Source organism: Sus scrofa, chromosome 17 (genome assembly GCF_000003025.6).
Source record: "Sus scrofa isolate TJ Tabasco breed Duroc chromosome 17, Sscrofa11.1, whole genome shotgun sequence".
Taxonomy (NCBI): domain Eukaryota; kingdom Metazoa; phylum Chordata; class Mammalia; order Artiodactyla; family Suidae; genus Sus; species Sus scrofa.
The window spans coordinates 21261498-21276530 of record NC_010459.5 but is presented as its reverse complement, the minus strand read 5'-3'; the positions used below and the strand labels follow the sequence as shown (position 1 = coordinate 21276530).

General features: G+C 36.8%; 1 long non-coding RNA gene across 2 annotated transcripts in view; it reads right to left on the bottom strand.

Moving 5' to 3' along the window:
* The window catches only part of LOC110257461, a 331523-nt gene that overhangs the window by 142557 nt on the left and 173933 nt on the right, over positions 1–15033 (bottom strand). Inside the window, exons 1-2 of one of the 2 annotated variants that reach the window (XR_002340075.1) lie at positions 7523–7631; positions 7236–7352 (exon numbers count right to left, since the gene is read on the bottom strand). This is a non-coding gene — a long non-coding RNA (uncharacterized LOC110257461). Of the gene's footprint in view, positions 1–7235; positions 7353–7522; positions 7632–15033 lie in introns of those variants that run through there. The other variant, XR_002340074.1, reaches the window with a different exon arrangement.

Sequence of the window (15033 nt, the reverse complement as noted above, 5' to 3'; positions counted from 1 at the left end):
AAGGTGCTTTGTAACCAGGAACCTGAATGCTAATGCAGGGGTTGCTATGGTAAGCGATCTTTTCTATTGAGCAGGAGAATAAATAGTTCTATGAATTTCTAAATCAATAGCTGGTACTGAACAAGATACAACCAGGTATTTTAGCTCCTAAATACAGGTGTGGAGCTAACTGAGAGCATCTTCTCTGTAAATTCCTAATATAATTATAGATGCTTCAGGAAATTTTGTGTTCTCTTCTTGCAGCTGATTGTTGATATTTTTTTTCAGAGTTTTACCTAACCCTCTAGGGTTAAACATTGGTTTAAACATCTTCAAAAGCAGCTAAGAAAAAAACTGCTGATTTTCATAGCTAGAAAAAGGAGCTTGCAGAATGAGGCCCTAATTAATGAATGCTTAATGAGCTAGAAGTGTTTAATGAACATTAAACAATAACAGCACAATAGGTATGTATTTTTTGTGGCTGCACTCAAGGCATGTGGGAGATCCCCAGGTCAGGGATTGAACCCATGCCATAGCAGCAACCCAAGCTGCTGCAGTGACAACACTGGACCCTTAGCCCCGTGTGCAACAAGGGAACTCCTAGGTTTGCACTGCATTTTTTTAAAAAAAGGACATGATCTAAATAAATGAGTTTTTCTTTTTTTTCTTTCTTTCTTTTTTTTTTTTTTTTTTTTGAGAAACTCTACTATCCATATGCTGGTTGTTCTCTGGCCATTTTCTGCTTGGGGCAAAGGAAACTTAACTCTATGGACCAATCACCAAGCTCCTTGCCCCCTCCCCCAACTTCCTGTTGGATTCATCTGGGCAACACCAACAGGACTTGGGAAAGTGGGGTTCGGCTCCCTCTTGCCAGGTTTTTGCAGGTGAGTTAAGATTCTCCACTGACAGCTACAGTACCCGGGTGCTAGCTGCTGTTTTCTCAGTCAGTCCATTCCCCCCAGAAGTGATAAAGAACCCTCACTACTGCCAGCTTCATAGGGGGGCTTCCTTGTTGGTTTCCCTTCATTCTGTACACAATTTTGTAAACACATATATATTCTTTGTTTGTTTGTTTGTTGGCCCCTGCAGCATACAGAAGTTCCTGGGCCAGAGATCCAATCTGCGCCACAATGGCAACCTGCGCCACAGCAGTGACAACTCCAGATCCCTAACCTGCTGTGCCACCAACTCTCCTCCAATTCCCCATCTAAATGTGCATGTGTCTGTGTGGACACTCAAATATTTGTTCAGTTATCTCATGCTGAACCAGTAACCTTAAAGAATTTCCTTGAGTGCCTAAATACAATAAGAGAAACCAAGAGAGAGACAGAGGGAAGAGTAGGTGTTCTGTCTGTCTTAGTACCTTCGACAGATGCTGCCTGGGAGCCACTTTAGCCTCGTGAGTTTTAAACAACAGATAGGTTTTAGCTGGCCCCAGTGATCCACAAGGCAGATAAACACACACTTTCAACTTTTAGCGAACAAGGTCTTTATTCCTCATTCTGGCACCAGCAAGCTACACCAGGATCCCAGATGGAGACCCCACGGCTGTTTCCACAGGGCTAGGAGATGGAGGTTGTAGTTGCTGTGCAAAACCCTAAAATCTATTGAAATTTATCATTCTCTCTCTTCAAGGACTCTCTCAGGCACTATGCCTATATGACTAGAGGCCAGAGTTCCCAAATGCTTGATTCTAATAGTTCTTGCCAGCTCAATGGTTATTTTGATGAAGGGACCAATTCCTGAAGCTTTCTACTCTGTCATCTTTTGCGATGTCATGCAACATATTTTAGCATTTGGTAAACCAAATTCTTTACACTTTTTCTACTGTCAGGGTTTTTTCTAACCACTTTTGCATACTTATTTTTTCTAAATAAATATTAGAAAAATTTTGTTACCCTAAAAAAGAAAAAAATTATACTTGTTTTTCTTTGTAAATTGAATTGAATGTATTGGTTTACTTTAGGAAAATTGACTTATTTCCAGAATTATATCTATATCCACATATGATATAGTTCTCAATTTACTCAAGTCTTTTTCTGGGTCCTTGTATAGATTTTAATATTCTCATATAATGCCTGTACATTTATTATGATACTTTTATTATTTTATATTTGTGAAATACCATTGGTTCTTAAAATATTATTATTTTAAATGTAATAATTTTTCTATTACAATTTTTAAAGGATTATTATTATTACACAAGAAAACTATCTTTGATTATTTATTTTGTGATTGGCCACAGTACTGAATTCTTCCCCTAATTCTAATTGTCATTATTTTTCTTAAGATTTTTTGAATGATAATCATATAATGTGCAAATGATAATAATTATTTTCATCCTGCCTCCAGTATTTCTATTGCTTATATTTTCAGAACAATTATAAAGAATAGTGGTGATTGCAATTGTCCTCCTTTTGTTCCTAGTTTAAATGGGAAAGGCCCTAGTGTTTCAGTATTAATCATAATAGTGGCTATTATTATGTGTTATAAATATATATATATATATATATATATATATATATGAACCTATCTATATATAGACATAAGTGTATGAAAATTATACATTAATGCAATTTTTCCTAAACATTAATCTGATTTCATGGAACTACAAGCACATGAATTCATGTAAAACAGGTGAAACCTGATTAAGCAATGCCAGCTTTCTGGCTTTCTTATTGTACTATAGTTAAACAGAGCTTACCATGAGGGGAAACTGGTTGAAAGGCACTTATTCAAACTCTCATTAACCTATGATGATTTCAAATAAAAGGTGAAAAATACTGACTTCACTATCACTTCACTGTAAGTAAAACTGCTTTAAGAACACACTGGTTTTCACTCCTCTATGTAAAGAGCTTGGAAAGTATCATTTCCATTCTGAGAAGACAAAGCTACACAAACTGAAAAGTAATGACTTTTCCTGGACCCATTAGAGAACAGAGGTTTCAGGATAAACCTCCATCCAAAAATCTGAAGAGATGGTCAAACCCAGCGTTACAGCCAAGATCTGCTACCTGCAGTGAAGCCACTGGAGCTGTATGATGGTAGGACATGTTCGAGGTTCATTTTCATGAATTCCAGGAGGCTGAGTGTGGACTAGTTTAAGAGTCAGAGACTATGGAGCCTCCAATGTTAGGGGCCCTGAATTTTTGTAGGATTTACCTCTAGGAGCTCCACTAGGCTGTCACAGGGAGGATCTAAGACAGGTCCCCTCATGGGTCTGGCTGGAAGAAGAATAATCATTTTGAAATATGCCCAGAACCCTCTCTATTGGAAGTATTAGCCAAAGTATTTTCCCACCTGGGAGATGGGGGGTTCACCCACCCCAGTCCCTTCTACCTTCCTCACCTAAAAGGGAGAAACCTAGTCAACAGGAGACCAAGCTTCAAAGAAATCAACTGGGAATGCTGTAGCCAATTAAGGGACTAGGTGGCAGGAAGAGAGAGGGAGGGAGGGAAGGAGAGAGAGAGAGAGGAAGCTATTCCACTGGAGAAACACTTGTGAAGGTCACAGCCCAGAGATATAAGCCTGCTAAAAGACTGAGATTTAATTATAATATTATGGAATACTTCCCCTCTGTTACCCTTCACAATCACATCAACATGGCTCCAGAACAACAGTCAACCACAGCTGAAAGAGCTGGCACAACCTCTCTCTGAAGAGGAATACTTGGGGAATCCCAAAGTCAACAAGGGAGAAAAAAACAAGGCCATGGGTGTGACAAACTTAAAATCTTTAATACTTATAGCTAGGGCAAACATTAAGCATAGCCCAATTCTTAGCCAGGCTGACCTAAAACCTCACCCTAAATGCCTACTTACTTCAGTTCTCATTATCTAAGTTACTTTCATAGGTGCATCCTTCAACAAAAAGTTACAAGGCATGCCAATAGGCAATACACAGACATTGGGGTTGTTTGTTACACAGCATTTTGTAGTAGCAAGCTAAAAAAGAAATTATCTTCTATAAATGTCATCTATATTATTCTGCTTCTTGTTTTTGACAAGTGAAGATATTTGTGGCATAAGGTTGAAATCCCAGGATCCCAGACAATTAGTTCTATATTCCATCACTGAGTCAGAAATAAGGCCACTCCTCTCAGGGCTGCTCCCAGCCAATCACAGCTCATACTAAGGCAGGGTCTTCCTGGGAGACACAAGACTCCTCCTCCAGTGATGACTTGCTTTGGCTCAGAAATACCCAGATGGCCTTGCTGAAACTTAGGCAGAAAAGTAGTCTCAGAAGTTTTCATCCCACTTTTTATTCACTCTTTCTCTCCAGGTCAGATGTGCATCATTGTCTGACAGCTCTCTGAGCTCTTCTCAGCTCCCTCCTCATTTTTTCTCACAGCTGTTTCCCTCCTTTAAAAAAGCCTTTGTGTTTAATCCTTTCTTGGTAAGTTTCTCAGAGGACCTGGGCTGGTGTTCTCCTACCAGACTCAGGAACAGAGTTCCCTGGTGGGCATCTTTAAATCACAGATATTCATAGATAGAAATTTTCTGTATTTTTGAGATTTATTTTTTCCAGGAACACAGAGAAATTCATAGAACTTCCTCAAGCGTATGCTCAGAATTTGTTTTTGAATCTCTTGAGTTTCAAGCTGGGATTTTTTTCTAGAAAGTAGTGCCACATCCAGTAAACTGGCATCATAACGGAAAGAAAAGGCTAGATTTAAGAAAGATAGATCCTATCCATAAGATTCTGTGTGATAGCCACACGCTTCATGGATACTTAAACAAAGCAGGCAAGATGAGCTTTCATTTTTCAAATTTAATTATGAATCTTAAACACACTGAGGTTGTGAAGCCACATGGCCCCTGAATTAGCTCATGAAGTGATTGGGTTAATAGGACACAGTTGGATCGCTGCAATTATATAGCTCTGACCTTGGATTTATTTCCCTAAGGTCTGAAGAATTTAGAGGCTAGGAACATATTTTTAAATAGATTAAGTAGTGTGTGTGTGTGTGTGTGTGTGTGTGTGTGTAAAGTAGGTCAGTTATGTTTTTCTAACTGACACAACAGAATGTACGTGTGGCTCAATAATTCTCTCTTTTGTGTATTGAATTGTGCACACTGCACCCCAGCTAAAATCCACAAAGGAGATAGAATTGTAATTTCTTTGAAGCTATTACAATTTCATGGAAAATGATGCATTGAATCCAGTTTTAAATTTGAGACCCACTAGGAGTTTGGCATTCTTGGGGAAAGTTAAGATCCTTTTTAGTGTCCAAAATGTCCAAAAATACCCTTGAGGAGATTGCTCTTTGACATTGGTCTTAGCAACAAATTTTCAGATATGACACCAAAAGCACATGAAACAAAAGCAAAAGTAAACAAGTGGGACACCATTAAACTAAAACAAAAAATCTTCTGCACAGTAAAGGAAACAATCAATGAAATGAAAAGGCAACCTACAGAATAGGAGAAAATACTGGCCAACCATATATCTGATAAGGGGTTCATTCCCAATATATATAAGGAACTCATTCAAACCAACAGCAAAAAAAACCAAATAACCTGACTTAAAAATGGACAAAGGACATGAATAGACACTTTCCAAAGAAAACATGCAAATGGTCGACAGGTATATGAAAAGGTGCTCAACATCACTCATCATCAATGAAATGCATATCAAAGCACAGTGGGATATCACCTGTTAGGATGGCTATTATTAAAAAAAAAAAAAAAGATGACAAATGTTGACCAGGATGTGAAGAAAGGGAACTATAGTACTCTGTTAGTGGAAATGTAAATTGCTATAGCCATTATGGAAAATAGTACAGAAATTCCTCAAAAAAACTAAAAATAGAGCTATCATAAGACCCTGCAAAGTATATATACTTCTAGGTATATATCCGAAGAAACTGAAATCAGAATCTGGCAGAAATACCCACACTCCTATGTTGACTGCAGCATTATTCACAAAACCCAAGATATGGAAAAAACCTAATGTCTATTGAGGGAGAAATGGATAAAGAAAATGTGATATATATGAACAATGAAATATTATTTAGCCTTAAAAAAAAAAAGGGCATTTTGCCATTTGCAAAAACATGGATGGATCTGGAGGACACTGTGCTAACTGAAACAAGCTGGATACAGAAGGACAAATACTGTACAATCTCACTTACATGTGAAATCTAATACAAAATCAACTATACTTCAATAAATTTTTAAAAAATAAAATAAAATAAATGATTACTGAGAACCTACTGGATAGCACAGGAAAATCTACTCTATTTTGTAATAACTGTATGGGGCAAATGGATATATTTATGTTTATAATTGATTCACTTTGCTGTAAACCTGAAACTAATATACCACTGTAAGTCAACTATACTCCAATAATTTTTTTAAAAGAAAAAAAAAAGAAATCTAATATAGTCAAATTCCTAAAAACAGAAACTAGAACACTGGTTACTAAGGGGTAGAGGAATTGGGAAATGCACAGGGGTTGGTTAAGTTTCAGTTCTGCAAGTTCAAGAACTCAAATGTACAGTGTGGTGACTCTAGGTAACGATACTGTACTGTATACTTGAAATTTGCAAGGAGGGTTATTCCTAAGTGTTCTCACCACAACACATACAAAAAAAAAAAAAGGTAACTATGAACTATGTGAAGTGATAGTATATTAATTAGCTTGATTGTGGTGATTATTTCACAATGTGTATATGTACATCAAATCAAGTTGTACTTTTTTTCATTTTTTAAAGTTTTATTGAAATATAGTTGATTTACAGTGTTGTGATAATTTCTACTGTATAACAAAGTGATTCAGATATACATATGCATACAACCATTTCTTTTTATCAGATTCTCCTCCTATATAGATTATCACAGAATCCTGGGTAGAGTTCCCTGTGCTATACAGCAGGTCCCCATTGACCAATCATTCCGTATACCACAGTGTGCATATGCCAGTCCAAAACCCCCAGTCCATTCTCCCCCATACCTGCCCCCTTTGGTAATCATAAGTTTGTTTTCAAAGTGTGTGAGTCTGTTTCTGTTCTTCAAATAAGTTCATTTGCATCCTTTTTTTAGATTCCACATATGTGATATCATTGTACACTTTAAATACATATTAAAAGAAAAAAAAAACCTTGAAGCCACACTTGCTTGGGTCAAGATGGAGGTGAGTTAAAAAACACATAGCATTTCTAGACAAGTAAATTACTGAAGAGTCATTTGAATTTTCTGTGGGCAAAATGAATGCAAGCAGTTCTGTATATAAACACTTAGGTAACCACATACCTGAAAAACACCTGGCTGAGAAACCATCGGTCCATACAGATTGTTCACAGGGGCACAGTTGATCTTCTGTAGACCTAGTACATCAAGCTTTGGACAACTGACTGCTCATCATGATTTCTGGCAAGAAAAAGAAGTCCATTGGAAAATGGTTAATCCATTGTTTCTGAATAGAAAGAACCTTAGTTAAAAAGATGGAAAACATTTTTGCGAAGCAGATATTTGAACTGCCAACATTTTATAAGAATCATAAAAAGAAAAGACAATCATTAAAATGAGGCTTTACACACAAGGAAACTGGGAATCCATGCTTTTCTCAGAAGGAGGGGGAGTGCCTCTTTAGTCAGAGCTAAGTTTTGCAATTTCCTTGATTCACAGATGGAAAGAATTCCAATTCTCTATTTATTTGGTAATGTTTGGTATGTGAACCTCTAGCTGGCTCAAGTAGCTCTGATGAAATACAGGACAATGACACATTGAAAGGTGGTGACAGTGTCTCCACTTGAAAAGTAATTGCTCCTGGCTTAGGGCACAGTAACTTCAGGGTGGAAAATACATTCGGAACAGCAAGTGCCAAGAATGCTTCTAATCCAACTTGAGTCCCTCCTATATCATTTTAGGGAGGCAGGTAGGATAAAAATAATTCTAAAGAGCATTATTTATTACACCACAGTGTAGTGTTTGTTAAGTGTATTCTCTTCTCTGTTTCTTTTGCCTCTTTCTCACTTTCAAACTCTCTCTCTTCCTGTCCCTCCTTCTCTGTCTCTTGTTTCTCTTTTTTTTTAAATGGCTACACCCACAGAGAAACGAAAATGGCCCTATCAAATCTCATTTAGTAATTGGCCCTAATGCAGACTGATATAAGCAGAGCGAATACTTAATTACTTAATCACATTTATTCTTTATTGCATTTAGCAATTTAACCAGGAAAAGGCCCAGGGGTAACTAGAGCAGCCTTTGAAAGATGTCCCCTCCTCCTCCCTCTCACCAGGAAGGTATTTCCTCCTATTGGAAAGATCATTCGAGGATAATTCTGAAGGTCTAGGCTCATGAGATTATCCATAGGGAAACAAAGGCTTCATGCTTGTGGGTTGCAAAAGATGTCTTCTGGTCTTGGGTGGGCTCATCACGCAGGTGGGTGTCACTGACTACTGGGTGACTGAGGATGGGCTTGGATGGGTTGCTTTAGCTCTACTCTACACATCTCTCATCTTTCATCCTCCAGTAGGCTTGCCTGGACCTGTTCACATCCACCAGCATTTTTGGAACCTCTTCTTGCATGAAGTTTGCTAACATCCCCTTGGCCAAAATAAGTCATATAATATAATAAGAGTCAGACAGGAGGAATTAGTGGGGCCAATAATGCAATTAACCTGCCACAAAGGTCAATTTTCTTCCTGGACCCTGAAAAATAGAGGATATGAGCAAAACTTGCCTCCAGAGAAACTGACAGGGAATCATCATCCTCAGAAAGTTTCACCCGAGCCATGAACTTTTTGAAGGACAGCTTGTCCTCAACCTGAGTCTTCACCAACCTCAGCTTGCTTTTCGATAGTTGTTTTGCAGGAAGGGGGGACCCCTTCCAAGGCTCGAGAATGGGCTCTTGTCTAACACTCAGAAATGAATTATCCAAGGAGACACACCTGCTGACAAAGCAAAAGACTTTATTGGGAAGGGGTGTCTGGATGGAGAGCAGCAGGGTAAGAGAACCCAGGAGAACTGCTCTGCCACATGGCTTGCAATCATAGGAAATGGGTTAGTTTATGGGTGGTCTCTGGCCAATCATCTTGTTCAGTCCATACTTGGTCTGACTCAAGATACTTTTCAGTGGTACATGTGGCTCTCAGCCAAGATGGATTCCAGTGCCAAGGATCCTGGGAGGTTGGTCATTTCCCTCCTACTGGTCCCTCCCAAATCCTCCTGGTTATTCTTCAGGGTAGCGCCATGTTCTTTAGCAGGGCCTCCTGTTGTGACACAACACATTCAAGGGGCTATTATCATATCTAGCCAAGGTGGGCAGTTTTAGTCAATGGTCCCCTGACAGCTGGAGCATCTAATTGCCTTGCATCAATTTTTACAAGGAGAAAGAAGCAACCACAAAGAAGCAAGGTCCTTTGTCTAACATTGCATTTATGACATAAAGGAAGACAATCAAGTGGCAATGCCTATAAAGATATATTTCTTCTCAGGGATAGAGAGAGCTTTGGGGAAAAAGGCAAGTCTCTGATAACCGCTGGTTGGGAAGTGTTGATCCTTGATTTGCATAAGCTGTGGACATCTCCTTTGAATTTTAGAAAAATTGGAAATTGAGAAGGACAGATACACTGCAAGGGAGCAGCTAGATTTCTGAGGCACAACAATAAATACTAAAAAGCCTTGATGTGGGGTAATAAAATGTCCTCATGATTTTCATATTTTATATTTTGGTACATCCCTTTTATTGTTTTAGTGTGTGTATGTCCATGTGTGATAGTCACACAACAAACTTGATATATAATTTTATTTGGGTTGGTTCCACAGTGTTACATTAATGCATGTTTTTGCATTCCCTGCTAGAAAACAGGGCAATAAATCTTAGGAGATTCATACCTAATCTGTGTTGCCATATGAGAATGAAATGCTGGAAGTTCTGCCCATATTTTAAGCTGCCTACTTCCTTAATGCATTGTGTCATGTTCTTAGCAGTCTCTCCCATATAAGATAGGCTTTCAATGTGCATGTCGGCTTGGGGAAAATCTTGCTCCTATGTATTAACTGCTGACTCCTTTAATCCTGTTAGGATTTAATTTCCCTTGATTGAATGCAGTGTTATCACCAGGTGCTGAGTGGCCCTTTCCTATCAGAACATATAAATCCTGTTAGTCTTTCCCAGAATCCACATGTTCCAGAGTCTTCTGAGGTCAGCCTCTTCTGAAGGAGGATTTACTCTCAGCTTCATCCAATACAGAGAGTGAAAGTCAAACTTTTGGACACAGATGTCTTGTTTATTTGTGTCTGGCTGAGATGTGGAAATGAGGCCTCTCTGTCGACAGCCTGTGAGAGTCCCAGAGATTTTTAATCACCTCTGCATTAAATAACAAGTTCAAGGAGTTGGAAAAGCTTTAAATTCAATTCAAAGGTGTTCATTGATTAGCAAGAGACTGACTCATAAAACTCTGTATGGTTTTCAGTTCTTCCAATTGTATCAAACAAGGCATTTTCATTTTATATGTGTGACCTACTTTAACTACCTGTCCCAGGAAGCTCTTAATGGCAATTGCTGGGATTTGTAATGAAATCAATTTGCAATGTTCCCAGTGTCTTTCGTCCTCAGTGAGAGTGTCTTCCTGTTCCCAGCTTTGTCTTTCTGCATCTCATCTGTTGGCCATTTCCTGCTAATTACTTTCCTTCACTGGACCAAAAAAAAAAGCCAATTCTGTTCACAGTCGGTTTTGCTACTCGTTAGCACCTCTAATTATTTTTTTCAAAAGTTTGATTTAAGAAGAAATTATTGGATAAATTGAGGTGTTTGGGCATCTGTGGAGTTCAGGCATTAATTAAAATAAATCCAGTTTACCAGCAATCAAGTTTGGTATATATACTGATAATTTTTAAAGCTCTAATATAACTGTTTCGCTGACACTGAATTGTTCACCGTATGTGGACTAAATATTCTGCAAAATGCTGTAACTTAAAGATAATTCATAAAAAATATTTTCCAAAAGCAATAAGCATTTATGGTCAGATGTTTTATCAAATATCTCAAACTCATGAGTTCCTATTGTGGCTTAGCAGGTTAAGGATTCTATTAGTATCCATGAGGACACAGGTTTGATTGATCTTTAGCCTTGCTCAGTGGGTTAAGGATCCAGTGTTGCCACAAGCTGTGGTGTAGATCACAAATGTGGCATAGGTTGTAGCTACATTTGCAGCTGCAGCTCTGATTTCACCCCTAGCCTAGGAATTTCCATATGCTGCAGGTCCAGCCCTAAAAAAAAATGAAAAAAGGAAAAAAAATCTCAAACTCAAAAGCACCTTTACAAAAGAATTGGCCAAGTGGTGTGTGCAGATCCCAGGACCCATCTGAGTGGGGAAATCCAGCTTTATTAAGCACAGACATTATTTCTATGTAGGAATGTTTATCTACTGATGTCAAGAATTCTGATTAAGAGGACCTAGAATTTTGGATGTTTATGGTCTATCTCAGTATTTATAAATGTTAACCTTCAGACTAGATTTAAAAGTGATTAACCCACTATCTTTTCTATGTATTTACCTTTCCAGGGAGATTTATTCTTTCTTATGTGTTCTTGTTACTAATTAGCACCCTTTCCGGCTTAAAGAACTTCCTTTCACATTTCTTGTAAGGCCAGTTTAGTAATCTCCTTTTGTTTTTGTCTAGAGAACACTTTCTCTCGTTCTTGTTTCTGAATGATACTTGGTTGGAAGTTTTTTCTTTCAGAACTTTAAATATATCATGTCACTCCCTTTTGGCCTGCAAAGTTTCTCTTGAAAAATCTTTGTCTTCTTATTCCTTTTTTTTGGTCATGCCTGTGGCATGCATAAGTTCCTAGGCCAGAAATAGAACCTGCACAACAGCAATGACCACAGCTGCTGCAGTGACAACACTGGAGCTTTAACCTGCTGCAGCACCACAAGAGAACACCTTCTGCTAGTCTTATGGGGATTCCCTTGTATGTAACAAATTGTTTTCTTCTTGTGCTTTTAGCAATCTCTTTGTGTTTAATTTTTGACATTTTAACTATAATATGTCTTAGTATAGGTTTCCTTGGGCTCTCTTTATTTGAAATTTTCTGAGCTTCCTGAATCTGGATGTCTAGTTCCTTCCTAAGGTTAGAAAAGTTTTCAGCCCATTATTTCTTCAAGTATGTTTTCTTCCCCTTCCTTTCTTCTCCTTCTAGTACACTATGACATGAAAGTCCATATTATGCTGTGCCGTACATCTTTTAAGCTGTCTTCACCTTTAATCAGTTTTTTTTAAATTATTGCTGATTTGATGGGCTAACTTCAAAAGTCTTCTAGTTGACTGATTCTTTCTTCTGTTTCATCTAGTGTGCTGTTGAGCCCTTCTAGTGTCGAGCCCTCCTAGTGTATTTTCCGTTATTGAATTCTTCACCTCCATGACTTCTATATGGTACTTCCTTATATTTTCCATCTCTTTGTTGAAATTCCCATTATGTTCATCCATTCTTCTCCCTAATTCAGTGAGCATCTTTATCACCATGAATTTGAGCTCCTTATTAGGTACATTACTCATCTCCATTGCATTACAATTTTTTTTCTGAGGTTTTATCTTGTTCTTTCCTCTGAGACATATTTCTCTTCCTTCATCTTGCTCAACTTTCTATATGGGTTTTCATACACTAGATAAAAGAGTCACCTCTCCTGGTCTTGAAGGAGTGGTCACATGTAGGAAATGAACCTTTTCACTCAACCTTGCTTCAGTTCCTGGTTGTCTTTCAAACCTCTGTGCTTGTCCAAGCAGCCTATTATATTTTTAATAGCTCCTAGTAGTTGAGTATGTGAGAAGACCTATCAGTGTTTCAAGAGCATGATCTGAGAACCTAGAGGTAGGCTGACTGGAACCAGACCCTCAGGCATCAGCTTCTAAAAGGATGAAGTATATAATAAATACAATAATAAAAGTATGAAAAACTTTCCAACAAACAAAAGTCCAGAATGAAACCACTTCACTGGTGAATTTTATCAAACTTTCAAAAAAGAGTTAATACCAATTCTCAAACTCTTCTTCTTTTCACAAGAAAAGAAAATCACAGGCCAATATCTCTAAGAAACATAAATGAACAACAAAATTTAACAAGATTTAGCAAAACAAACTTAATGATATGTCAAAAATATTATGCACTATGATCAAGTAGATTTTATTCCAGGGATGCAAGCCTATTACAACATCTGCAAATCAGTCAATGTGATACACCATATTAACAAAATGGAGGATAAAAATCATCTTATCATTTCAACAGATGCAGAGAAGCATTTGACAAAATTCAACATCCATTTATATTTACTCTTAACAAAGCAGGTGTAGACAGAATGCATCTCAACATAATAAAGACCATACATAACCTATCCCACAGCTAACATCAAACTCAAAAATGAAGAGGTGAATGAAAGCTTTTCCTCTGAGATCATGAACAAGACAAAGATGCCTGTTCTCACCACTTTTATTCAATATATCACTGGAAATTCTAGCCAGAGCAAATAGGAAAGAAAAAGTAATAAAAGGCATCTGAATTAGAAAGGAAAAAGTAAAATTGTCATGATTTACAGATTACATAATATTATACACAGAGAATCCTAAATACTCCATCAAAAAACTATTAGAATAATAAACTAATTTTGTAAAGTTTCAGGATACAAAATAAATATGCACAAATCTGTTGTGCTTATACACACTGATAATGAATTATAAAAAAGAGAAATTAAGAAGACAATCCCATTTATAATTGCATCAAAAACAATAAAATACCTGGGAGAAAATTTAACCAAGGAGATAAAACCACTGTATACTGAAAACTATAAGATATTCATTCAAAAATTGATGAAGACACAAATAATGGAAAGATAGACCACTATCTTACACCAAACAAAAATTAATTCAAATGATTTAAACATGAGAATGTAAGACTGGAAACCATAACATTTCTAGAAGAAAACACAGGCAGTGGGGCCCTTGACATAGGACTTGGCAAAGATTTTTATTTTGATTCTGATACTAAAAGTAAAAGCAACAAAAGCAAAAATATGAACAAGTGAAGCTACCTTAAAATAAAAAGCTTCCACAAACTAAAGGAAACTATCAACAAAATGAAAAAATCAACTTAGCGAATGGGATAAAATATTTGTAAATAATACATCTGATAAGGAGCTAATATCCAAAATATATAAAGGACCCATATAACTCAATAGCAAAAAAAAAAAAAAAAAACTGATTTCTAAAATGGGCAGAAATTCTAAATAGACATTTTTCTGAAGAAGACACATAGATGGCCAACAAGCACATGAAATGATGCCCTACATTATTAATTATTAAGGACATGAAAATCAAAACCCCAATGAAATATCACCTCACTCCTACTAGAATGGCTATTATAAAAAACAAACAAACAAACAAGAAATAACAAATGTGTTGCTGAGATTGTGGAGAAAATAGAATCCTTGTGCACTGTTGGTAAGAATGTAAATGGGTGCAGCCACTATAAAAACCAGTATGGAAGTGCCTCATAAAATTAAAAATAGAACTACAAGGTGACCCAGCAATTCCACTTCTGCATATTTAACCAAAGAAAATAAAACACTAATTTAAAAAGATAGATATACTCCCATTTTAGCTGCAGCATTATTTACACTAGCCAAGATATGGAAATAACCTAATTTTTCAGAGACAGATGAATGGATAAAGAAATTGTGATTGATATATATATATATATATATATATACACACACACACATACACACACATATTTCACAATTATATATATAATTATATATATTTGTCACAATTATATATATATAATGTGTATAAGATATTATCAGCCATAAATAAAGAAAAAAATCTTCTCATTGATGACAACATGGATAGACCTCATTGATGATAACATGGATAGACCTCAAGGGTGTTAAGTGAAATAAATCAGACAGAAAGTAACAAATACCACATGATCTCTCTTAAATTGTAGACTCATATATGTATGATTTTATATATATATATAATATTAAGTTCATAGATGCAGAAAACAGATTGGTGGGGATGGATGGAGAAATAGGTGAACTCTTATTT